We start from the raw sequence: 26,416 nt of genomic DNA, 5'->3' as shown, positions 1-26,416 counted from the left end.
ATATTTTCAAAAATGTTAAATCAAGACTCACATTTCAAAAGGGCGTAATATTGAATATTTGGTCCTTTTGAAATGTTAGTTTCGATTTAATTTTTCTGAAAATATTGTTTTCGGAAAGATCGAAAAATTTCACGAATGTTTCATATTTTAACATTGTAAATCGGACCATTAGTTGCTGAGATATCGACATTAGAAAATTGTGGGTTGTTTGAAAACTTGTTAGAAAACATCAATTTTCCTGTTTTTAAACCTCTGCATGGCAATATCTCAGCAACTAAGGCGCGTATCAACAAAGTTTAAAGACGCAAAATATACCTAGAAAATTTTCTCAGCTTTCTAAAAATATTTTTTTTTCAAAAGTGAACAAACATGGGCACTTATTTAAAAAAAATAATAACTGCGACTATTTTGGAAAAAGTTATCTAAAAATGGCTATAACTTGAAAACGGTGCACTTTATCAAAATTGCACTAAAGTACTTTTTGATTGCCAATTGGATTTTACATTGAAAAATGAAATTGAAAAATTTTTGCGACCAATATTAAGATTTTTTGAAAAAAATGTATTGATTCAAAAATTATAACTCGGTTAATGATTTTTTGCCCATTCTGGAAATCTCTGAAAAGTTGACATTTGATGTCCTCTAAAACAAATAAAAAAATAAAAAAATAAAAATAGTGTTTTGTAGCAAACCAAGCCTTAGTGACAAAAAGTGAAAATAAAAATCACAAAAAAAAAATTTTTACCGTGTATAATTTTTTTTAATGTAGTCCATATCCATACTTACAACTTTGCCGAAGACAAAAAATTCCTTCGAAAGATACAGATTTTTGAAAAAAAAAATCTATAATATCGTTAAAAAAAAGTTCATTTTTAAATGCAAAATCTAACTTCCAATCGAAAATGACTAAATCATAAAATTGATTTTGCAAAAAAATACAGAAAACAGACGAAGGAAACATTTTTCTAGTTTTTTTTGTATACATCTTTTTACTAGACACGATTGTTTTAGATTGCAGACCACAGATCAGGAACAGACATGAAATTATAATTAAATATTAGATGAAATCCTGAAAATGTTGCTATAAGATTTAGCTTTAAAGAATTCCTTCTATTTAAACTTGAAAAGCAAAAAAAAAAAAAAATAAACGTGTAACTTTTTTTTTGGTAGATTAAAGTAAAGTTTTTTGGAACATTTTTTCTGGTTTTGGATTAAAATCAAGCAAAACAACACAGTAATATCATGTTAATATTTCATCTTGGAATGAGTATTTCTTTTATGTCAGAAAAATTATTAATTTTATCACCTGAATAAATTTACCTCCTTTCCGGTGTAATGACACTTCTGCAGTCTGAATTGTGGTAATATTACATCATAAAAGAGGTAATATTTATTCAAATTTTACACCTTACACTGTGTACACAGTAAAATTTTTGTTTTATTGGATGGTGTGATATTACCTCTTTTTGATGTAATATTAGCTCAATTTAGAATTATAAAATGGTGAATTTACACATTTTAAGAGGTAAAATTACACATTTTGTTTCTGACATGAAAGATTTCTACCAAAAAACCCAGGCCGAATTTAAGGCTCTGAAAGGCATCATTCCCGATCGGTCATTTGGCGGCCATGTTTGTTTTAGAAAAGATTCAAAACTTGATTCAGAATGTTTCAATCAAAACTTGGTTTTCTTAGTGTTGTTTGTAGAAGCATTTTACATATAGTGATTTTTTTTTTCATTTGAATTTACTATTTCTGGACCCTGAATTCAGAACCATCATTGATAGTCATGCCCCAAATGTGAAAGACACCATCTACAACCTTAACAATGCACAAGTTTAAACTTTATCGTTCAAAGCTATTATTGTTATTTTTCTAAGTAACGTAAACGTTGAGGCACCTTTTTTATCAACATTAATTTTGATAAACTAGTTTTGTTCCAAAATTTTACAAAATCTTAAATTATCCTCAAATTTCTTTGGTGATGTTCCTACACGCCCCAACTACCCCTACCGCCAACAGGTGCTACTAGCTAGTAACCTTGGTTTGACGAGGGTGGTTTCGGGTTGGAAGGCCTATAGACTAAACTAGCAGCTTCTCGCCACCGATTAAAACGAGTGTTTAATTTGATGGCTCATAATAAATAACTGTTTGCGCGAGGGGGTGAGTGAAAACTGAACAAAGTTGATCGCTTTGTTGAGGCCATGGGAGCAAACGATCTAGAATTGTTTTGCTGAGATTATAGGAAACTGATCTTGGAGTAGCCTGTCATTGTGGTGGACGCGGTCGGGCAAAACCTAATAACTCCAACTTTAAAGTGGACCGGGATTTTGTACCCGGGGTGAGAGCAAACCAGCAAGAATGTAGTTTTAATTTATTCGTGAAGCTGGTTAGTCGACTGCACAACCTCGGGTTGTTTAGCTCTGGAATGGACTATTTACTTTTTTGCTTTTCGGGGGCAATTGCGTGGAAAATCTAATTAAAAGTAACTGGAAATTTCGGATAGAACCGCTTTGTACCAATTATACATTGGGTGTTTACCCAGCAATTGTTGTTAGTTCTTTGCTGATAAGATGAATTTACACTTTCGCAATCTGTTAGTTGAGTTATGTTAGCAGTTACAATCGTGTCTATTGTAGGGCAACCTGAACTCATCGTACCGTAGAGTAGTGACACTTTCGCGAATATGACACTAGGCCGGTGGGATCCGGTTACCCGGGAATGTCTGTCTAGTGTGGTCTTCAACGCTTGTCGGATTGCTGCTCGGATTCCACCCTGGCGTTCACACCATCACCTAAGCTCCCCAGACAAATAGATCTTCAATTGTGCAGAGATGAGTCCAAACAACTTTCACATCTGGTAACCCTATCGTGATGGGAAAATTTGACGTGTCCGATACGTGTGTGACATCTGAAGAAACTTTCGCAAAAAGACGCACGAACCTATCATATTATTATGCATTCCAAACTGACGTACGTACTTGCGTTCGTCAAGTTTGTGCACCGAAGTCATTCCGGCTGATTACCTTCTCCTATTTGGAGGGGTGGAAGGGGCTTGATGGACGAGCCCGATTGCACAACTCCCACGTGCTGGGTGAACTCTTTCCTTGCGGTTTCGGTTCGGTGATGCATCAACTGGTCATTCGTCTTTTTTTAGCTAGTTGACTGTTTGTTCAACCCTTAGCTTGCCGGTCATCAAATTTTAAAAATATAAAAAATGTTTCTTCCATTTCTACACATTTGCTTTTTATACTAATTCTAATCAAGATTATTCAACTACTGATTAAAATTTATGGATATCCAAGGGTTAGTCACTCAACCACCAGCAGTAAGCACGATTAGGCAAACCCCACCGGGGAGAAAGTTTAATATGTGCAGCGGTGGACAACAGTCAATCAAACCAACTGACAATGTTGCCTCCCCCAGGCGAAAGTTTGACATTTATTCCCGGCCAAAACATGGCCTTTGGAGCTACTGCATTTGGCATGCATCGCAAGCAAATGCAGAGCTCAAAAATTTTGTCTATTTCGCCTATTTTTCTTCAACACGCCGAAGAAAGTGAATTGAGACGTTTGTGGAATTTCAATTGATTCGAGGGGTTGATGTAACTGTCCAGTCCGCTCTGACATGACACGGGGAAAAGTGCAGTCATTTCACGCGGCATTTGTGTGTGGTGATATAATCTACCCAGCCGGTGCGACAGTTTGACAAATGGAAAGGAAGTGTGGTGCCCCCTTTTGACGCTGCTGTTGATGGATGTCAAGATAATAAGGAAAGATATTTATTTTTTCAAGAAGCGAACAGGACAAATGATTGCTTTTATTGCCTAAGGCAATGTTTATTGGATTTTTCAACAAATACGTGTGAAGTAATGTTGGGTTTGGGGTGACAGTAGCCATTAAGAACATAGTTTTTTTTTGTATTTATTTAGGTCCTGCTTAGGTTGTTTAGATTTTATAATTATAGAATGTTATGTGAGCCATTTAGAAAAAAAATATTTTTTTTTTTGCAATGTAGAAATACATTTCAGACTCGATCATTCGAACCCATAATAGTAGTTTATGCAACAAGTTGCAAAAAGAGGATTTTTTCAGCACGAGTCGTACATTTATCCAACGAGGTTCACCGAGTTGGATAAATACGAAGAGTGCTGAAAAAATCAAGTTTTGCAACGAGTTCCATACAACATTTTTTGCAATACCGAAAAACACCCATTGAGTGAAATTTTAAGTCAAATTCTCATGTATTTTGTCAATAAATCGTTTAAATCAAAAAAATGTTGAAAAATGTTACTTTTCGAAACAAGTGCTGAAAAGTTCAACTTTTCAGCACCCATTTCAGTGCTGAAAAGTAGAACTTTTCAGCATTTATTCTGAAAAGTGTTGCTATTCGATTCTGTTATTTTTGGTACAGAAAAGTAGGCTATTTCGTCGTTCAAGAATGACAGGAAAAGTAAGTAGTTTCACGACGGAATTGCAAAAAATAATTTAAAATGATCTGGAATTTTTGAATCCAAGATGGCGGCAAAAATGTCGGTGATAAAAAATTTATAAAATGCAGTTGGTAATTTACTAGCCAATCATTCATTTAAATCACTAAAATGGGAACTCAAATTTGATGTTAAAAGTAAGAAAAAAATTGTTCATGATTTGATTATTCGAAGTCACATACAAACCTTTGGATAATCGAACTTCGAGTTTGAACTGTATTGCATGAAGCAGAACCACCCCTACAAAAAATTTCAATTTCAAATCAAATCGACCCTAACATTTTTGAAGATCTAATAACACTTATTTTGGACATCAAGTGACTCTGAGAAAAGCAGTCCGATCTACTAAGTCTAAAATGAAAGTATTTTTGGTAGAGGATCTTTTCCTTTTGCATTATATTTAAAAAATTGCAAAAAATGAATGTTTTCATTTTTTTTTTCAAAAAAATTTATCCTCAAAATATTTACAACGTGAAACCCGCCCACTCTATGAAAAAATTCTTGAGTCATTTCCGATTGCGAATTTGATTTCCAAACTCCATACAACAATTGTCCACGAGGGGGATGGGGATCTGAGATTTCCAAAAAAGTGTCCACGTAACTTATGTTATTAAATTTTAAATTGTGCACCATTAATAAACATATTAAATATTTATAATTGTGGAAAAATCAGGAAATTGATGTATAAAAATCATCTGTCATCATAATAAAAGTTTCATCGAAATAAAAATTAATAAAAAAAATTTAAAAATTTCTTATAGTGCGAGAAACAAAAAAATGCAAACATAAATATAAAATATACACCACAATTTAAATAAATTAAATATTTTTAATGAACCAAAATTACTACTTTTTGACTTTTTACCAAAACCGTCGAAAAATCAAGAAAAAGATAAAATAAATCATCTTTCAAAATGAACAAAGTTTCATCTAAAATAAGTTGCATAATAAACTTAAAATAATGTTATTATCCAATCTTGGTAAACTTACACAAAAAGAGTAGTTTTTGGATTTGTTAACCTATTGAGAGTTCAAACAATCAAATTTTCCGGAAAAAAGAGAAACCAATTCAAAAAAAAATATATTATCCTGTTTTTATATGGTAAACATTTTGAAACGTGTAATAACGTTTATTTTTTATTTTTTTAATCAAAAAGGGACATTTTTAGGGTTTTTAAAGCAAATAGATTTAGGCGACACAGATCAACAAAAGACGCAAATTTTTTAAAAGAAAAAATAATTGTATGGTTCATAGATATTGTGTTTTTTGACATGTTCAGTAAAAAAATCGAGTAATATTACAGTCATCCCACATATTCGGAACGGTTAACAGATCGGCCAATGCTCAAAAAATCATAGCAAATCGATAATTGAACCTAATGATTCGCTTTTACCTTCATTTGAAAGCTTTTCTTGCGATCTTTCGAATGATGTATCGAACAACTGCAAATTTTAACTTTTATATCAAGTTTTTGAAGAAAAACTTTGACCCTTGAAATCCACAAATTCGGAACACTTTTTTCTTACGGATGTAAACAAACTTCGGTTCTCTCCATGAGTACATAATTTTCAACAAAAAAATGACTTCACGCACTGAAACTAACGAAACTAAAGCTTATTTTTGGTTAATGAATGGTCTGATAACTTTTTTTGTGAAAATATCAGTTAAATTCAGGTGTTCCACAATTGTGGGAAGCACAATAACATCCCACAATTATGGAACAGGCAATTTGGAGGCAGTGTTTTGCTGCTCTGGATAAAATAGTCTTGAAATGAAGTTTTTTGTTTAAAAAGTACTACTTTTACTAGTGAAATAGCAAGAGAATGTCCAAATAAAGGTCCTAAAAATAGTAGGGTCGACAGAAAAGCTGCATTTGCCATGTTATTGATAAATTATCACAAAAGTGTTCCGAATTTGTGGGTGTTCCGAATATGTGGGATGACTGTACATCAGGAAATGTGTACATCTTTTATGTCAGAAAAATGTGTAATTTTACCTCTCAAAATGTGTAATTTTTTTCGCTATTCCAATGTTTGTTCAGTCTAAATTAAGTAATATTACATCATAAAGTAATATTACATCATTACATCATAGCCGGGACCGTGGTGTAGGGGTAAGCGTGGTTGCCTCTCACCCAGTCTGCCTGGGTTCGATCCCAGACGGTCCCGGTGGCATTTTTCGAGACGAGATTTGTCTGATCACGCCTTCCGTCGGAAGGGAAGTAAATGTTGGTCCCGGACTAACCTAAAAAGGTTAGGTCGTTAGCTCAGTCCAGGTGTAGGAGTCGTCTCCCTGGGTCCTGCCTCGGTGGAGTCGCTGGTAGGCAGTTGGACTAACAATCCAAAGGTCGTCAGTTCGAATCCCGGGGTGGATGGAAGCTAAGGTGTAAAAAGAGGTTTGCAATTGCCTCAACAATCAAGCCTTCGGACACCTAGTTTCGAGTAGGAATCTCGCAATCGAGAACGCCAAGGCAATGCTGTAGAGCGAATAATTTGATTTTTGATTTTTTGATTTTTTACATCATAAAAGTGGGAATATTAAACCTTTCAATTTTACACCTTACCCATTTACACATTTTCTTACTGTGTGCCTTAAGGATTTTTTGACACTTTATGCTGCAAAGTTTTGAAAATATTTGATATTTGAAATTTACTTTACACAGTAAAAAAAATCATGGTAATATTACATCTGGGAAGGCGTACAATATCAGAAAAAAGGTGTAATTTTACCTCTGAAATGTGTAATTTTACCACTTTTCTGGTGTATTGTCACTTTTTCAATCTAAATTGAGGTAAAATTACATCATATAAAAGGTAATATTCAACTTTCCAAAATTACAACTTCCAAATTTACACATTTTGTTTATTGTGTACATAAAATATTCACAGTAAAAAACAATGTAAATTTGGAAGCTGTAATTTTGGAAGGTTGAATATTACCTCTTTTATGATGTAATTTTACCTCAATTTAGACTGAAAAAGTAACATTACACCAGAAAAGTTGTAAAATTTCACATTTCCAGAGGTAATATTACACCTTTTTTCTGACATAAAAGATGTATCCCTTCCCAGATGTAATATTACCATGATTTTTTTGTCTGTGTTGGTTGCCCCCCTCGACCTTGACCAGGATAAGGATAAGGGTTGATATGGCCTTGAAGTTATGGATGAATTGTTTTATTAACGAATCTTTTTCAAAATAATGTTACTTCCAAGGAACGATATTCGAAGTAGAACGACAACTGGTAGTAGAAGGTGGTTTAAAGCGAAAAAAATCACCAGATCATAGACAGGATTCAAATCCGTACCTCCCACGTTACTAATGTTACACAGAAAAAAAATCATGGTAATATTACATCTGGGAAGAGGTACATCTTTTATGTCAGAAAAAATGTGTAATTTCACCTCTGAAAATGTATAATTTTACCACTATTCTGGTGTAATGTCGGTTTTTCAGTCTAAAGTGAGGTGAAATTACATCATAAAAGAGGTAATATTCAACCTTCCAAATTTACACAACTTTTTACTGTGTACTTCAGTTCTGTAACGGTCCAAAGATAACAAAAAAATAATTTATATGCAAATCTTAAGCGATTTCGTTGAAACAAAGATTCACAGTTTAAAAAAAACATGCTAATATTACATCTGGGACTGAGTAGAAAAATCAAATCAAAGAAAAAATGTGTAATTTTAGCTCCCTTTCAGTGTTTTTCCACTATTTCAGTCGAAATTGTAGTAGAATTACATTACAAAAGATGTAATATTAAACCTTCAAATTTTACACCCTCCAATTTAAATTTTGTTTTAACTGTGTTGCTACATGCACACGTGGTACTAAATTTTTAACATGAACATTTTTGGGGTTCGGTAATTCCAAATTTGGAAATGCTCCAGGGATTTTGTCCCAGGATGGATGTACATGATGAATACATTACAAAATAATAAAGAGTTGTGTAGTGAGCAATTCTTTTTAATTTTTTTTTAGTGTTAATTTTTGTATTTTTTTATCCGGCTGAAACTTTATGGTGCTCTCGGTATGCCCAAAGGAGCCATTTTGCATCATTAGTTTATCCATATACTTTTCCTTAAAATTTGACAGCTGTCAATACAAAAATGATTTATGAAAATTCATAAATCCTTATCTTTTGAAGGATTATTTGATCGATGTGGCAAAGTTGTAGGTATGGACAAGGACAATACTGAAAAAATGGTACACGGTAAAAAATTTGTGATTTTTAATTTAACTTCTTATCACTAAAATTTGATTTGCAAAAAACACTATTTTGAAAAGTTGGCATTTGATGTCCCCTAAAACATACAAAAACTAGTGTTTTTTGCAAATCAAATTTTAGTGACAAAAACTGAATTAAAAATCACATTTTTTTACCGTGTATCATTTTTTCAGTGTAGTCCTTATCCATACTTCCAACTTTGCCGAAGATACCAAATCGATCAAGAAATTTCTTCAAAAGATACAGATTTTTGAATTTTCATGTATCATTTTTGTATGGACAGCTGCCAAATTTGTATGGAAAATTATATGGACAAACTAATGATGCAAAATGGCTTCTTTGGGCATACCGAAGGCACCAAAAAAGTTTCAGCCGGATTAAAAAATACAAAAAAATCGAATGACCGAAATCTGAGAGAATTACTCTATGATATCTTTAAAAAAATGTTATTTTAGCTCAATTTATGTAGAATAAGTGTAATTACACATAAAATGATGCAAATTAACATTTACGTAAATTTATGTAACATAATTCATTTGTTTTACCCAAATCTGTTCACATTCCCATATCGGTGAAAGCTTTAGGAGATTTTGAAGCTCTAAACATGATTTGAAGCAATTGAAAGGCCAAATTAGTTCTTAAAATGTTCTGCTTTTATTTCTTACCGTTTTCTTTGCTATTCAAAATTTTAAAACGAAACAAAAAGTACGACACGTTGCCGTTCCGTTCCATTAGTTCGTTCTTTAAAAATCGTCACCCTTCTGCCAAATTCCACATCTATTAAATTCCACTCACCAAACAGTGAGATCACGATTGTTGTGTCTCACCGCGACGGTTGATATTTGTTCGCGTTAATCTAATTTTAACCTTTCCGGGGTGTAATTTTTCGCGCATTTCCAAGAGACCCCCCTGGCGACCTGGCGCAAGAGAGTGGTGACACACATGTGGTCTCAGATTCATCGCAGATTAAAACATGTCGGGAATTTGTCAAAGCGAGCCTCACAACGGAATTCGTCATTCTCCCCATGTGTGAGGTAAGTTCGCTGAAAAGATTAATGACTGGACTTTTTTTTAAACTTTATTTGTACTCCTCCCGACGCCAGATCGTCGAACAAAAAAAAAGAGGTAATGAAATTTGACTCATTGCGAAGCGCTTAACTTATTCATCGGCACACACGCAGAGCACAAACTTTGCGCGCTCTCAACCCGGGGCGGCGTATTGACCGAGCAATTAAGATTGATCTCTCGCCGGTATTCTGTCTATTTTGCTGAGTTGCGTACTTGAAGCGCAAACGAAACGCTCTAACCTAGAAGTAATCAACACTTCCCAAATGAATGCGAGCCTCGTAACTTTAGAAGGTTTCCTGTGGTTGTTGTTGTTGCTGGCTGCTACTTCGAGAGGTTCGTATTCTGGAAGTGGCTAATGGAATTAAAACTTGGCTAGACGCTGGCCGGTTTCGTTCTTGGAAAAACCTCCGACGTGATAGATTTGTAATTTTGGTTTGTGTTGCTTCTTTTCAATCGTTCAAACAATTTTAATTCCGGTAATTGTTGTTATCTTACCCATCAAGACTTCCGTTCTATCAGTAAACTAGTCCACTAATGATATTTGTTTTTTTTTTCTCTTTTTGCTTCCAGGTACGTACATGTCATCGTTATCTAAAAACAACAGCATCGTAACATCGGAAGTCACTCAGGATGTCAACCTGGACAGTGACTAGCCACTCCAGATATTCTCCAACGACAGAAGGAGGTCACCATAGAGTTCCAACAACTAAATGAGGAAGTCACTATTGAAGCCATAAACATTTTGCGAAGACATTAACTACTATCAATTTGGCAATTCTCCACCTGCCCATCAACGGCCAAGGACTTCGCCGTTTCCGTTCATGATTCATGTGGTCAAAAAATGGGCTTGAGCAACCGCGTCAAGGTCTCCGCGAAGGTGCACGCGTAAATTTAGGCTTAATGCACTCTCGCCGTCGTCGGCATCACTCACTCATTACCCGCACCTGCTAAAAATCTGCACCAACAGAAGCACTACACTGGTGAGGCAGCGATGTGCAACGTTCCATCACTCGGAAAGTTACGAAACTGAAATCTACGCGCCCACACGCGCAGCCCACCTGTCGATTGTTTATTATTTTCGATTAAATTTGCTATACATTTTCACCACGTGCGGTGTCGGCCCGCCCTCGCCACCGCTTTTTTTTGCAGATTCCGGCCAGATTCGCTCGCTGGAGCCTCCGGCCAGACAAGCCTGTTGAGCGGATGATTTACAGGGTGGCGACTTGGATAAAAAATTAATAATTATTTAAAATTTAAATACCACAAAAAAAACAATATTCGGCCAACAATATTACTCGACTGGTCATAAATAAAACCTTTCTTTGCAATTTTGAGTTATTTTAAAAATGAACGGCAGCGAAATTATGGAAAAGCTAAATTTGTATCGGACTTGGATTAAGCTGAAACAGCTTCCAACACCAAATTTCAAAATGGCAGAGAACCTGGCGGCTGATTCTAAGGCCGTTTCGCCTCATAAGCGGAATGTCATGGGTTCTTCTCAGGGTGGCAGCCTTAGGTTTAAGTTCAGAGGTAGCAGCATCCGCATGAGTATAAAACGGTTGCTTCACGTGCTCTTCAAGCATGTGATCGATCTTGGGATATTCCTTTGCGCCACTTTCCCAAAATACTTTCCTCGTGTCTTCGCATGTAAATAATGCCCAGCCGATCGGTATTGCACTGCAGTCCAGTCGCATTGTCCAGATCAGAGCAAAGGGAACACCGCGAATATAGCACCACAAAAGACAATTGTCTTTACAAGACCCCGCGCGGCAAATAATAGCTGCTGGGAAGAGCTTGAAAAATGACACGAAAAAATTGTCACCACGGTTCTAGCGATACATAGCGCACAAGGCACAAGGAAAGGAGTTTACAGCATCTGGATGGAACAGCACTTTCCCTCTCAATAGGGACTGTGTTATAGATCTAATGCTTAATAACAGTAAACAATGGGTAACACGCTACAATAGTTCTCGTAATCAGGATTAAGTGGCTTAATACTCAAACAGAAAAAAAGGCCGTTGGGCTTTGTCTGGACCTTCCGCTGTTAATTTTTATTTTCAATATATGTTCACACCTGCTCATTGAAATTGAAAAATTCTTTAAAATTTTTCCGAAGAAAGCATGGTGCTCTCTCGATCTTGTCAAAATATACAGCGTTCTCAAAACTGTTCTGAAAATGCTCCTTTATCAGTTAATACCGGCGGCTCCCTAAGGAGAAGGCAGTTCAACCATGGAGAAGAATGTTGGTCCGATATTTGAAGTATCTAGACTCAAAAGTATTGAAATTTTGCGGCAAACTTGTGAAATTTATATAATTCATTCTCATCAGTTGAATTAACGATTAAGACAACCAAATTTTACTGAGATTTTAGAATTATAAATATCGAAATAATTTGCAAAAATATCTCTAAAACCAAACACATCAGCATTTTAACTAAAAAAAACACATTTTGGGGTAAAAATTAATTTTTTTTTCCAAAAAAATCATAATTTGGCGGTAATTTTTTGCTTGTATGGCTCGAAAGTTGCTAGTTTTTGTCTCCTACCTAAAACATATAAAAGACTAAAAAATCAGAATATAATTTGAAAAACAGTTTTTTGTATAAAGTTAATTTAAAAATCTTTTTTTTTATTTTAGTGTACCTATTTTTTCCTGAATAGTCCACATCAATAGCTACAACTTCAAAATTGAAAGACCAAAGATTTTCTTTTGATGATGATTATTCCATCGCTGTTCATAAGTAAAATAAAATAATAATAAAGGAAAATTTCATTATTTCTGAAAAGTTTAGACATTTCGATGCCTCTGTGCTCTCTTATGGGAACTAGATAGGAAAACCAGCCAGCTTAGAACAAGAGAGCACAGATTCATCGATTTGTAACAGGTTTTGTTACTTTTGATATTCGTTTAGATTATTCCAAGAATTTGTTAGTTTGATATTTTTTCCGGTACAAAAGGTCTATTGTTCAAAAGTTGCTAGAAATTGAATCTTGCTGCAAAAAAAAGTTTTATTTGATGCAAAATGCTACTTGAGTGTCATCAGCTCAAATTAAACAAACATTACCGATGCCTTCCGAGCTGTGATGATATAGAGATGACTTATACACGGTTTTGCAAAAATTGGCAAAATTTTAACGAATTTATGAAAAAAAAACCAAGCATTTCAAATTCACCGGTGATTGATCTTCGATCCCAAAATTCGTTTGTTTGTTTGAGGGCCTGATTTAATTCAAATAGGCGAAAATTTACGATTCAAAATTTATTCCAAATAAGTAACAATCAATTGAACTGTTTTTTTTTCTTGATAGAAATTTGTATATTTTTGGTAAAATTTGCAAGATGTGACGCGGATTTTCACTGGCCTTATTTCGGAAAGAAAGTACTTTTTTAAAGAAAATATTGAATATCAAAAAAAATACTCTAATTACGATCGGTCACACATTGTTTAATAGTAGTTCAACTAATAAGTTGCAAAACAATGTTTTTTCAGCACGATTTTGCAATTGCAGTTCTTTTGTGAAACTACCTGCATTTCGTGTTATTCTCGAATAGTGAAACTTCCTAAATTTTATTGACAAAAATAACAGTATCAAAAACTACTTTCAGTATCCATTTTTCGCGTTGAAAAATTCAACTTTTCTGCACTTGTTTCGAAAAGTAATACCTTTCGATACTTTTTTGAAGTTTTTTGACACTTATCTAGATGGCAACTGACATTCAAGAGGGAAACAAGACATTTAACAAAAAAAAAAAAAAAATATCAATTGAAAGGGTGTCTTTCGGAATTGCAAAAAAATTAACTCGTTGCAAAACTTTTTTTTTCAATACTCTTCGTATGATAAATGTACGACTCGTCCTAAACATATATTCGTTTTGATACTTCGTCAGCTGTGTGCTATCTTGTGACATAGACCATTTTGGTCGAAAATGAGTTAATCATGACGTTTTGCTATACTTAACAAACACTACAAGATGCTTTAACCCGATTTTGGGAACTCGCTTCCGTTTCCTGGATATCGCAATGCACACTTGTGACATAGACCAATTTATCATCAAAATGATCGTGCTCACTTGTGACACGTCATACATGTTGTTGGAAAATGTGGAAAATTTCTCTTGTTTTTCTCAAATTTATGTTGATACACATTTTCTAAAGGCAATGCATTGTTCTGTTTTTGGAAATATACTGATTAAGTCGGTTAAACTTTTGATTTAAGCTTATTTTAGTTTGTATGGGAATTCTGTGCACACTTGTGACACGTAGTACAATTTTACTTTCGAAACACACTTATGACACGTGCTTTTCAGATTTTTGTTTACAAAATTTATTGTATCTTTTAACTGGTGTAACCAAATTAGTCGAAACTTGGAGCGATTGTTTAGCGATAGTATACAAACCGATTGCTTCAAAAAGTTTGACTCTATCATTCATAGTTTTGAAAATATTTATCATCAAACTTTAAAAATCGATTTTCTCGAATAGTACTAAATGGTCGTTGTCACAAGATAGCACACAACAGACGACTTGCTGCATTTAGTACAATTTTAATTGTTTAAATAAAATTCACTTCATCAACTAAAAAAAATTGGGGTGGTCACCCTGTTAAAATCGTCCACCGCTGGACGAATAGTGGCGGAGGAAAATTTGATAACATTTGGCGTGGCGTGCAGAGCATAAAGGATAACTTTCTTCTTTCGTCCAACTATCTTCGTGTGTACACGGGTCCCCCACAGACCGTTATTATAAATAAAAAATTTCCACCCAAACCAATGATTGAACATGGTTCCTGGGACCATTCTGCACCTCTGGCCCGAGTTTCAAAATATTTGCCGGCAGAAATTTCGAATACGGTCAGTTTTAGTGTTTCGAGTAGAAATTAAGGGGAAATCACATGTAAAATGCGTAGGAAAAGATCAAAGTTTCAATGTTTTAACTCCAAAACACTGGTCATGGTTTTAAATTGTATTAACATGTAGCAGAATGTTATAAAAACGATTTACAGCACTGACTTAGCCGGATTAATCCTAAGTTAAGTGACTTAAGTATATTATTTACAAGTTTACACCTTAATATTAAAAAAAACCCTCCTACATCAAGGAATTCAAAGTTAAGGAAAACTAGGTAGCACAAAAATAACTAAAAATGGGGTGACTTTGAGCCAAGGGGTGACATTGTACCAATAAATGCATTAAGATTGCTTTGATAAGCTTGAATTTTATGTTAATTTATTTATTTGTAGACGGATTAATTTGGTCTATTTATGTTCCCACAAAGCAATTTGATGATATTGCTACGCAAATCTGCTTATTCTGTTTGAATAAAGCCTGTTGATTTAAAATTTAATTAATTAAAATAAATTTAAAATCTCCTGGAATCCTCCAAATTTGAAAATTATGCTCACATTTTTCAGTTCTGAATCAATTCCTTCTGAAATCAAATAAAACAATCAAAATATTAGGGAAACAAATTTTTTAACGTGGCAAGTTTGTGACATAGCAATTAGAATAAACTTGTTCTTTTTTTGTTTTAAATCATTTACAAATTTCAAACTTACGAATGAAATCCGGAGACAACTCCAGCTATCATTTAGCTCATATATTTTTGTTGTCCTGAGTAATGATTATACTTAGCAAAAGTTGAATGGCACAACTTCCCACAGGATTAATATTTCAAACCAACCAATTATTTTTGAACATTGCAGTTATCGTCTTAAAATAAAAAGAAATAAAATAAAATAACTTTTCATAATTGGATAAAATAATGTTGATACACTCATAGTAAGGATTCAATAAAACATATTATTGATCATCAAGAACGTTCACTAATAATGTATTCATTAAAACAAATCCTACTTCTGGCCAATGTGAAAACACAATCAATCTTTTAACAAGCTTGGCATATCTTAGTAAAACATGAAAATAGTACAGTTAAATATCAAATCAAATCAAATTGTTCGCTCTACAACATTACCAGCCAAACTGGCGTGAGAGGCAACCGCGTTTAACATTTTACCACCGAACCCGGTATAGTCAAGTATGTACAGGCGAAGTAAGTTTTCAATGTGACTTGTGTCCTAAAACTCTTGTCGGGGTCAAACGGTAAGGCTTATGAAACTAAAGCTTATCTATTTTATCTATTTTTTTAGTTTTTCGTACTTATGAACTTTTTATGGCAGAGGACATAATCTAAAAACAATATTTGCAACGATTATAATTTGCAATTCAAGCTTATCGAGCTTGGTGTTAAGCTATCTGGCCATTATAAAATCGTAAAATTTGGTACAATGGCACCCCTTGGCTCAAAGTCACCCCATTTTAAGTTATTTTTGTGCTATCTAGTTTTCCTTAACTTTAAATTCCTTGATGTAGGATTTTTTTTTTAATATTAAGGTATAAACTTGTAAATAATATACTTAAGTCACTTAACTTAGGCTTAATCCGGCTAAGTCAGTGCTGTAAATCGTTTTTATATCATTCTGCTACATGTTAATACAATTTAAAACCATGACCAGTAATGTTTTGGAATTAAAACATTGAAACTTTGATCTTTTCCTACGCATTTTACATGTGATTTCCCCTTAATTTCTACTCGAAATACTAAAACTGACCGTATTCGAAATTTCTGCCGGAAAATATTTTGAAACTCGGGCCAGAGGTGCAGAATGGTCCCAGGAACCATGTCCAATCATTGGTTTGAGTGGAAATTTTTTATTTATAATAACGGTCTGTGGGGGACCCGTGGTGTAGTTTATCTGGCTCAACTGAGATTAGAGCAGCAATATTCGCGAATTTGCAAATCGATGATCGGTGAAATGTGATAGCCGGAGGCAGAGAACACACACAGAAGTAGGTATGGGTGAAAACTTTCATTGATGCTCGCCTTCGTGACACTGGAAAGTAAAAGTTTTGGGGGAGCCTCTTTCGTATGTTTGGAAACTTAAATTGATCCAGTAAAAAAAAATATGACTTTACGATTCCAAGAAGTTAAGGTCCCGAGTCTCATGTATCAATTAACACCCTATACCATGACGTGCCATTTCCCACCAAGCAGCTTCCCCAACTTCCTTCCTTGTTTGTCACATTTCCAACAAGCCTTCGCTTGCGTGTCCCACTTTCCGGCCCTCAATCGTGATAGGGACACCGCGGTCGAGTATCTCCTCCGTTTGCGGTGGCCCCGATGACGGAGCTGGTTTCTGACGTGGTTTTTTCTCTCTCCCTCTTACCACCTCAATTCCCGCGGAACAACTTGTTTCTGATATCGAACACGACACAACCTGGCATCACTCCTCTCCGCGCAGATAGCGCCACTCAAAAAACCGCGAAAGTGATTGACGATTAATCAATCAACGCATCCGAGTGTCGTCGTCGCCGAAGGTTGACATAGATCCACGATCGCTTTCCGCACGTATAGAGAGGGATTCACTTTTGACCTTTCAGCGAGCGCGTACTACTCTCAAACGGGTCCGCTGTTGTGGCCTAGTGGCTCGAGAACCGGCTTCCGAAGCAGAACAACATTCCACGGAGTCCAGCCAACGAAACTCGTTTTTCCGTTGGTCGTCATAAATTCTAGCAAATTGTCATTTAGTGTATACGCGATTCGAAGCGATTGCGAGGGAGAATTAGTGGAGCTAGCGGGTAACGGAACGTTCGTGGTGCAAGGAATACGGTCATTCTTATTCTAATGAGGTGATTGGAAGAAACCGTTTGTAAATCTGGTGTGGTTTGATAGCTTGAACATTCAAATGGTAAAATCGATCTACACAGCAATACCTTGAGGTCTATCGAGTGAATTCCAATTCTTTAAATCAATTTGTCATAACCGGCAAACTGTGCCTCAACTATTCGTTGAGTTACCGCGTAACCACTTAATTTGCTGCCAATTAGTGCTGTTGTGAGTGCTGAAATGGCAGAACACTACACACTTCTTTTTTGCTGTATTTATATTTCTATAAAACACACCACATTAGTAAACATTTCACGGGTTCTTGAAGTAGTGCGGCCCTTATGGGACTTGATTCCACAGCTCACGACACAACGGGCTGCGGTGTAACAGTAAATATTTTATTAATAATTCCCACTTCTGACCGCGGCCGTTGTCGAGTTGTCCGTGTGAAGTTGAAGTTGGCACCGTTTATAGAAGCCTGCGGCACAGTGAGTGGCGCGGGGTCACCCTATAAAAGTGCAACCCCGCCCTCGGAGATGCCGTCATGAGGCAACTATTTTGCACTACCCCCAGAGGGCATGCGAAATAGGTATAAAAATAAAGAGCCAGAGGTTTCAGCCTTTGCCGGAGCTCTTTATACTAATCCGATCGCTTTGCTCCATCGGACTGGGGTCGTGAAATGTGTGTCAGCTCGCGCGGGGATGAATCCGTTCACTCGTTTGTGGGACACTACTGAAGCGTTTAGTACAAAGTGTTGCTTGGGATTTAGTCAGACGATAATCAGATGTCTTTATTAATTCATGATCTAGAACGATTTTCTAGTAGGTTTCAGTCGACGTTTAACACATAGGAGTGGATATGTTTGGGCACGATCTCTTTGAAGTGGTTTAATTTTACGACTACGAACATTGCTAAAAAACTTCTTCAATCTGTAACATATCAACTCAAAACCGAATACAAGAACGCATAGCAACCAAAGTTCCAAAAGTATCGGTATCATCTCTTTCAGCTCTACATAAGTAATCATATTGGTGCCGGAATCCGCTTCATAGAACAATTCCGACCTCAAATCTTCACTACCCATCCATTACTGATCGATACCAACTTCGTACAAGTGGTTTAACATCATTCTAAAGTGTCTCATCAAACAGTTGCGAAATCCAAAATGGTAAAACAATAACGTAGTATTCAATCGTTCATCAACAATCTCAAATCGCGTTTTACCATACTTTTTCAACCTCATTGCTGCGCCGTACTCGACCAGTAATCCGGTGTTGGGTGCCACTGATGAAAAATCATAACTAGATAAGGGACGATTCACATGAAGAGTACCGATAAGCTTTGAATCTATCGAATCGTCACTAAGTAGTTTGAATGGCTCCAACATTACATGAATACCTGCGGCTTGAAGCTCCCCAACTCTGTTTAAGTCATGTTTGCTTGGCCAATTTGCTAAAAACGAAACAATGTTCGCTTCATATCCACACAGTATTATCCACGTAAGAAAGTTGATACCAATTACGAGTAATTTCCTAACTGTTTTGTTCCTGCTCAAATCCAGCAGGTTGAGCTGCGACCAATTTTGTTCTACGAAATTCAAAAGATTCCACAGAGATTTCGTGAACGGAGCGGCCATCAACTCGTACACGCTAAACGGTTCTCCCCGAGCAACGACCAAAACTTGACTGTAAAACGGCATTATTGGAACTCCGTAGTCAACGTTTTCCAGTCGCCACCGTCCAAAATTAAACAAACATTCGGAAAGATCCAGTCGACGTTCTACACAGCGCACGAATCTCTCCCCGGGTCGACACTCCACAAATTTGATGTTCAAAGTGCCGTTCAGGTGTCCTATGATGCTTGGTGGTGCGTGCAAGCGTTCACAGTGTGTCCCTCGAGGTCAGTTTGAGCAGGGAATACCTGCACCAAAGATTCGTACCGAATCACTTGAACTGCATCACTGTGCACAACATAGATGAACATTTCGTATTGATTTCGGTCTGGGTAAATTGCAACGTAGAGAATGTCCAGCAATCGAACTCCTACGAACAACTTTAAAACAGTAGAAAGTTGACTGGCGGAAATGAAGGGGAATACCACCACCAATCTGGTATGTACGGGGATTCGTAAAAGTTGCACCGATATTGCGATTCTTTGCGTATCCTAACCAAAATGAAAAGATAGTTATCTTCAAAATTTGGTGCTTTCAAATCAAATTACATTATGAATTGATCCCAAAAACACAAGTGCTGCCTTTGGTATTCCAGGATTTGAACCACGAATGCAAAGGGTACCGTAACCAAGATTTGCTCGAATAGTTCATCAACACTTGGAACAACAACCGATTCCTTAAAGAACCGAAAATCGGGACGAGTGTCCGTTTGCTGTAGCAGATCCTCGCCGACGCTAACCAATTCGGAAGGCAACACTTCCAAGGAACGCGGGTTTGTCTGTACATAATTTGCTAGCAAGAGTGGAATCATCCACAGTAGAATCTTTATTTGCGACATTTTGGAACCAGAATAAACTTGAAACTGAACTCGTTGAAGATGTCGACGAGAAATACCAGTTGGCACTGTTTGGGTTCAAAACAAAGTAATTAAATTTGTATTTGACTTCAGTCTAGTGCTTCCAAACTGTATTACAATCCAGACTCGATTATCCGAAGGCCTAGGAAAAAATCACTTCGAATCGAATCGAATCGAACTTTCGGATAATCGAATCACGAAAAATAATTATTCCCCGGGCAGACGGTAATAACAAAATTCATGCCATTTAAATAACAAATACTGTTGAAATAACAGAAAGTGTTATGGAATCTTCTTTTAACATCGATTGTTGCATTAGGGTTTAATAACAGTTTATGTTATCATAACAAAATTTGTATTGGTCTGATATTGGTTGAAAGCCAAAACAACTTTGGAATAACATGTTTTGTTATGGAAGAATACCTTCAACTGTTATTGGGATGATCGGATTAGTTGTTAAAATAACAAAATATAATAACAAAGATTTGTTCGAAGAATTACTAAAAATGTTATTAGAATAACAAAAAAATCATAACGACGAATAACAAATCTTGTTATATAACATAAAATGGTATTGGCCTAGTATTTTAAAATATCAAAAAATGTTATTCTCAAGTTATTTCCGTCTGCTCGGGTTGTCATATGTTTGATTGTCGAGCTTTAGTATGACCCATCAACTGCTCTAATTTTTTTTTGATTTTTTACATCCAAGATGGCGGCCAAAATGGCGATGATGATTTTTTAAAATAAATGCATTTTTCAATTTAAAAGGCAATAAAATATTAAAATTTGACTAAAATGGGATGAAAAAAAATCGATTTTTTTTTGCCATGATTTGATTATCCGAAGTCCCATACAAACCGTCGGATAATCGAACTTCGGATAAACAAAACTTCGAATAAACGAGTCTGGTCTGTATACCAATACTTAAAAAATAGTATCCAATCGAAGGTCGCATGATTTTGCTGCAAATTAACATGTTCTTACATGAAAGTACAGTTCAAACTCGATTATTCGGATCCTCCATTATCCGAATAATCGATTATTCGAAGTTCAATTATCTGAAGGTTTGACAATCGAAAAAAAAATCAGCGAAATTTTTTTTTTGTTATTTGATTATCCGGAGAGTTTTTTTCCAAGATCTTCGGATAATCGAGTCTGGACTGGGTTGAAGATTCTGCAAGAAGTTTCCCCATGCTTTTTTTGCGAGACAACAGCTGTTTGATCCTATTCCTTATTTGCTTATTCCTAATTATTTTAGTTAGACAGATCAAACACACGTGATTCTGCTTTGTTGAAATTTGAGAATTTGAATTATGATTATTATTTTTTTTGCTGTGAGTGAACTTCTTATTATTGGAGTTTTTTCAGCTGGAAATATGTTATTTAGATAGAATTTCTCCTTCTGTTTGGTGTTTGTATTCCACACAAAAAAGGGAATGTTTGAGCGCGCTTTCTACGAAAAACTGGGCCTACGTTACGATGAACAATTTTGCCCACTAAAATGCTTAAAACTTTTTTAAATCTGTAGCACAAAAGTTCAAGCAAAAATACAATAATGCAGAGCAACCATAGTCGCATAAACACCTGTCTAATCTGCTTTAGTTCCCTGGATGTAATAATGTTTGTACTCGAATCAGCTTTTTTCAGTAACTTCATCGTCAGTTCTTCCACAGTCATCCAATGTAGATCAATGCCAACTTCGTATATCCGTCTTAACAAAGCACCAAATCGTTTCATCACGAAGCTGCGAAATCCAAAATGGTAAAATAGTAAAGAAGTATCCATGCGTTCATCCAGTACTTTGAATCGCGTTTGGCAGCTTATACTACAGTTTTTAAACAGCTTGATTGTCGTTCCGTAATCAACCAGAAATCCAGTGTTTGGAGCTATAGATGAAAATTTATGGTTATGTATTGGACGAGTCACCTGAATGACGTCCTTCAGTCTAGGATCTACCGAGACGGCTTCTGGTGAGGCAAATGTCTCCAAAATTACGCTGATGCCTGCCTCTTGAAGGTCTTCCACCCTGCTGACATCCTGTTTGGTTGGCCAGTTTGCTAAAAATGAAACTATTTTGCTTTCATATCCGCACAGAATTACGCACGTTAGAAAACTAAGCCCGAGCACAATCCAATTCCTGACTGTTTTGCTCCTGTTTGAGTCGAAAACGTGAAGCGACAGCCAATCTTTCAAAAAAAGTTCCGTACAAAGTCCTATGAAACATACCCACGCAAGGAGATTCCACAGAGGTATGGTAAACGGAGCAGCAATCACCTCGTAGATGTTTAGGGGTTCACCCCGGGGAACGATCAACACTTGGCTATAGAATGGTATTATAGGAACACCATAGTCTACGTGATTCAATTTCCACCGTGCAAAATTGAATAAACATTGGGAATTATGTAGTCTGCGGTGTGTACACACTTGAAACTGCTCTTCGGAATAACATTCTATATATTTAATGTGCAGAGTACCATTCATCTGTTTTAGGATCACGCGTACTAGCTCTACATCAACTCCCTTCGGTTGTCCACTGACTGTGTCAATTTTGCTAAAACTACCTAGAGAATGCGTGCAAGCTTTCACAGTTTGTCCTTCCAGATCAGTTTGCTGGAGAAATACCTGCTCCAAAGATTCGTATTGCTCAAAGATACCTACCTCATCACGATTTACGTAATAATTGAACCATTCGTACTGACTCGAATCTGTGTGGATGATTATGTAAAGGTTAGTCAACAACCGCACTCTTATGAACAATCTCACAACATTCCAAATGTTATCGATAGAAATAAACGGAAACAAAACCACCAATCTGGTATGGACAGGAATTTGTCCTAGTTGCGCGAATATCGAAGCACCTTTCAAGTCCTGGTAAGATAAAAACAAAAAATTATCTAAAATACCAAATCACCCACCACTATCAACATAACCTTCTGACGTGATCCCAAAAACACAAACGCCATCGTCGGTGTTCCCGCCTTTGAACCATCAAACGGGCCATTTTCATCGAGCAGCAACTTTGGTAGCCCGGCAAAAGGTTCCGCCCCGACCAGCCACTCTATCAACGCTTCCGCGTACGAAGAACCGTCCGATTCCCGGAAGATCCACAGCTCGGAACGTGCAGTTTGCGCGATCGAATCTTCGCCAATACGAACCAACTCGGAACGCAACAGCTCCAACGGGCGCGAGTCGGTTTTGGCAAGGTTTGGCAGAAAGGTTGCGATTAGGCACACTAGAATAGTTTTTTGCAACATTTTGCCGCGGGAATAGTTATGGAACTAAGCTTCTAGAAGGTGACCAATGAGAAATTCCAGGTGGCATTGTGGATTCAAAACAAAGTAATTAAAACGACGGCTTCTTCAGTTGAAGAAAAATACTGGCTTTTTAGGCTTTAGGTGATTGCCGCAATTTTATTTTCCAAACAAAATACATATCTAGAGTTTTTGCATTCCTCACCTTACTGAGGAAAGGCTATAAAATCACTCGAAAAACGAAATTCTTAATTTGACCTCCTAGACCCACCTTCATGTATACATATCGACTCAGAATCTAATTCTGAGCAAATGTCTGTGTGTGTGGTGGGATGTTGATCAAAAATTATTTGCACTGGATTATCTCGGCACTGGCTGAACCGATTTGGACCGTTTTGGCCTCATTCGATCCATCTTGGGGTCCCATAAGTCGCTATTGAAAATTATAAAGTTTAGTTAAGTAATTCAAAAGTTATGCTAAAAAAACGATTTTTGCAAAAGTCCGGAAGATTGTAAGAAACCCCGTCATGTTATACATTTTTAGAAAGGTATTCAAAAGACCTTTCCAAAGAGTTCAAAAGATTGAAGATCTGACAAACCTATCAAAAGTTATAAGCACTTAAGTGTTATGTATGTACTTTTTAGAGGCCGGATCTCAGATATTTTGATGAAAACGTTGTCCGGATCTATCATGCGACCTGTCGTTGGATAGGTAATCAAAAGACCTTTCCAACGAGTTCAAAAGATTGAAGATCTGACAACCCTATCAAAAGTTATAAGCACATAAGTGCCCTGAATTATGAAGATCTGACTACCCAATCTGATGGTATGAATAATGAATCAAGTTGATAGATCACTGAATGGTCCGCCCTTTTGTATCTTTTTTGGATAGCATTACCCTCTAAATGTGAGGAAGGCACCAACCACCTAAGGGCAGGGTAGGCAAATGGCAAAAAACCATCGCGAAGCCCTCGTTTGATTTATTACCTTCCAGTTACAGAATTCACTATAATGATGTATGAAGCAATTGTAGATTTTGTACAAACGAACAATTTTGTAGAACATTGTTTTGTTCCAAAATGAATGCTGTTGACACTAGAGCGTAAACAATGTCTAAAAATGCCACCATCGGCGTCCCTCACTCGCGATGGTGAGGGGATTTTTGTTTACGCTCTAATGTCAACAGCATTCAGTTTAGAACAAAACAATGTTCTACAAAGTTGTTCGTTAGTAAAATATCTACAAGTGCTCCATACATGATTAAAGTAAATTCCTTAACTGGAAGAAAATAAATTTAAAAAGCTTTTTAGAGGCCCATCGGCAAATACCTTCCCTGCCTAAGGGTGGACTGAGTAACGTTTTTTTTAAAAAGGTTCTATAAACCAAATTTTAAATTTTTGCTTTTTGGGAGTTTTTAGAACCGCCTTGAGTCAGGGGTATTTAAAAACACCAAAAATGAAAATTTGGTTTAGAGGACCTTTTCAAAAAAAAACTCCAGATATATCACAAACACAAGAAAACAAGACTTATCCGTTATCAAATAATAGTTCATTACCCATATAAGGATATTAAAGGATTTTTCCTGATAACGTGCCTCAAACTGAACATAGCAGGCTTTGCCTATTTCGGATTTTTTTTTTTGAAATGGTCCTTTTTTGTCAATATTAATGATTGTAGCACATTCGAGAAACTCCGAAAATATAGTTCGAAAATGAAAACGGTCAGCCCTACTACGCCGTGTTTACCGCAGAGAGGATTATGTAAACGGATTAAATTCACAGAATCTACAGTGGAATTGAAGGATGCGTGGACATACCGTACCAAACGCTCAGGTTAAAAATTTATCAGTGTTTTGCTTCAAATTTTAACACTGTTTTTTGTTTGTTTTGAAATCCATATTGACAAAAAGAGTTATGTTTGAACTTGTCTCCTCGAAACTGGTGCAGGGCGTATTTTAATGTTTCGAACTTTGTGCCACAACATTTCAAAACGTGAGTAGCTGATCTCAAGACAAAACAGTATAACACTCAGCATCCATAGACACATGAATACTAACTCCCAGTGCAGTAGCTGCTCGAAGGTGATCATACGTGTGCTCGATTCGTCGCTACTGGAATATTCTGGAGTCGCAACTTCCATGTTTAACCAGTGTCGATCAATACCGGCTTCATACAAATATCGTAACAGGGTACCGAAGCGGTGCATTAGTACGCTGCGATACCCAAAGTAGTAGAACATTAATTTTGACTCGACCAGCTCTTCAAGTACTACGAAACGTGTTCGGGTTGTTTTATGCTCATAATTTCTAGATTTTTGAAGGATTTCTTTAGCAAACTCGGATCCTGCCACTATGGCGGTTTTTGGCGCCAATGTAAAGATATCAAACTTTGAAGTTGTCACGATTGGCTGAACGATTCCAGTGAGCCTAGGATCTGTAATTTCTTCTAACTGAAGGTAGGTTATCATTAGCACTCGTATTCCTTCCGATCGTAATTCTTCGAATGTTGTTACATCAGCCTTGAATGGCCAATTTGCTAGGAACGAAACAATTTTGGCTTCGTAAGCGTTAACTAGTAAAAACGTAAAAATGCATTGACCAAGAGAAATCATGTTCTTCAATGCTTGCTTCCAGTTTGTTTTAAGCATCTTTGATAAATGTGTTGATAAAAGATTCACGCAAGCTCTGGCGACCGATACAATTACGATCAGTGACCATAACCCTGGCGTATACGGAGCGGTCAACAGCTCGGGAAAAGTATATGGCCTTCCTCGGGGTACAATCAAAACTTCAGTATTGAACGGTAAGGCCGGCACGCCATAGTCAATGGTGTACAAATCCCAGCGAGCGAAGTTAAATAAACAATTCACCGGACTCACCCTTCTATCGGTGCACTCTGAATATTCCTCCCCAGGAAGGCATTCTATAAACACAATATTCAATGTACCGTTCATGTGCCCAATGATCACTTTGACTAGCTGCACATCGAGCCCCCTGGGTTGACCGTTGGTAGCATCAAGTTCACTATAATTGGGGATACGATGGGTACATACGCCAAGTGAGTTTCCTTCGAGTTCAATTTGCTCTGGGAATATCTGTTGTAGTGATTCGTAACGCTTGAACCCAACTTCGAAAAAACACGAAAATAAACATTTCATATCGATGGGACTCAGCGTGGACGGT

At 36.3% G+C, this 26,416-nt stretch overlaps 1 protein-coding gene across 1 annotated transcript in view; it reads left to right on the top strand.

Moving 5' to 3' along the window:
* Window positions 1-26,416, top strand: part of LOC120415017 (spectrin beta chain, non-erythrocytic 1) — a 166,370-nt gene that overhangs the window by 12,153 nt on the left and 127,801 nt on the right. The window lies entirely within an intron of this gene.

The sequence above is a fragment of the Culex pipiens genome, chromosome 3 (assembly GCF_016801865.2).
Source record: "Culex pipiens pallens isolate TS chromosome 3, TS_CPP_V2, whole genome shotgun sequence".
Lineage (NCBI taxonomy): Eukaryota > Metazoa > Arthropoda > Insecta > Diptera > Culicidae > Culex > Culex pipiens.
Note: the sequence above shows the minus strand (reverse complement) of the source record. Positions and strands in the feature narration are given on the sequence as shown.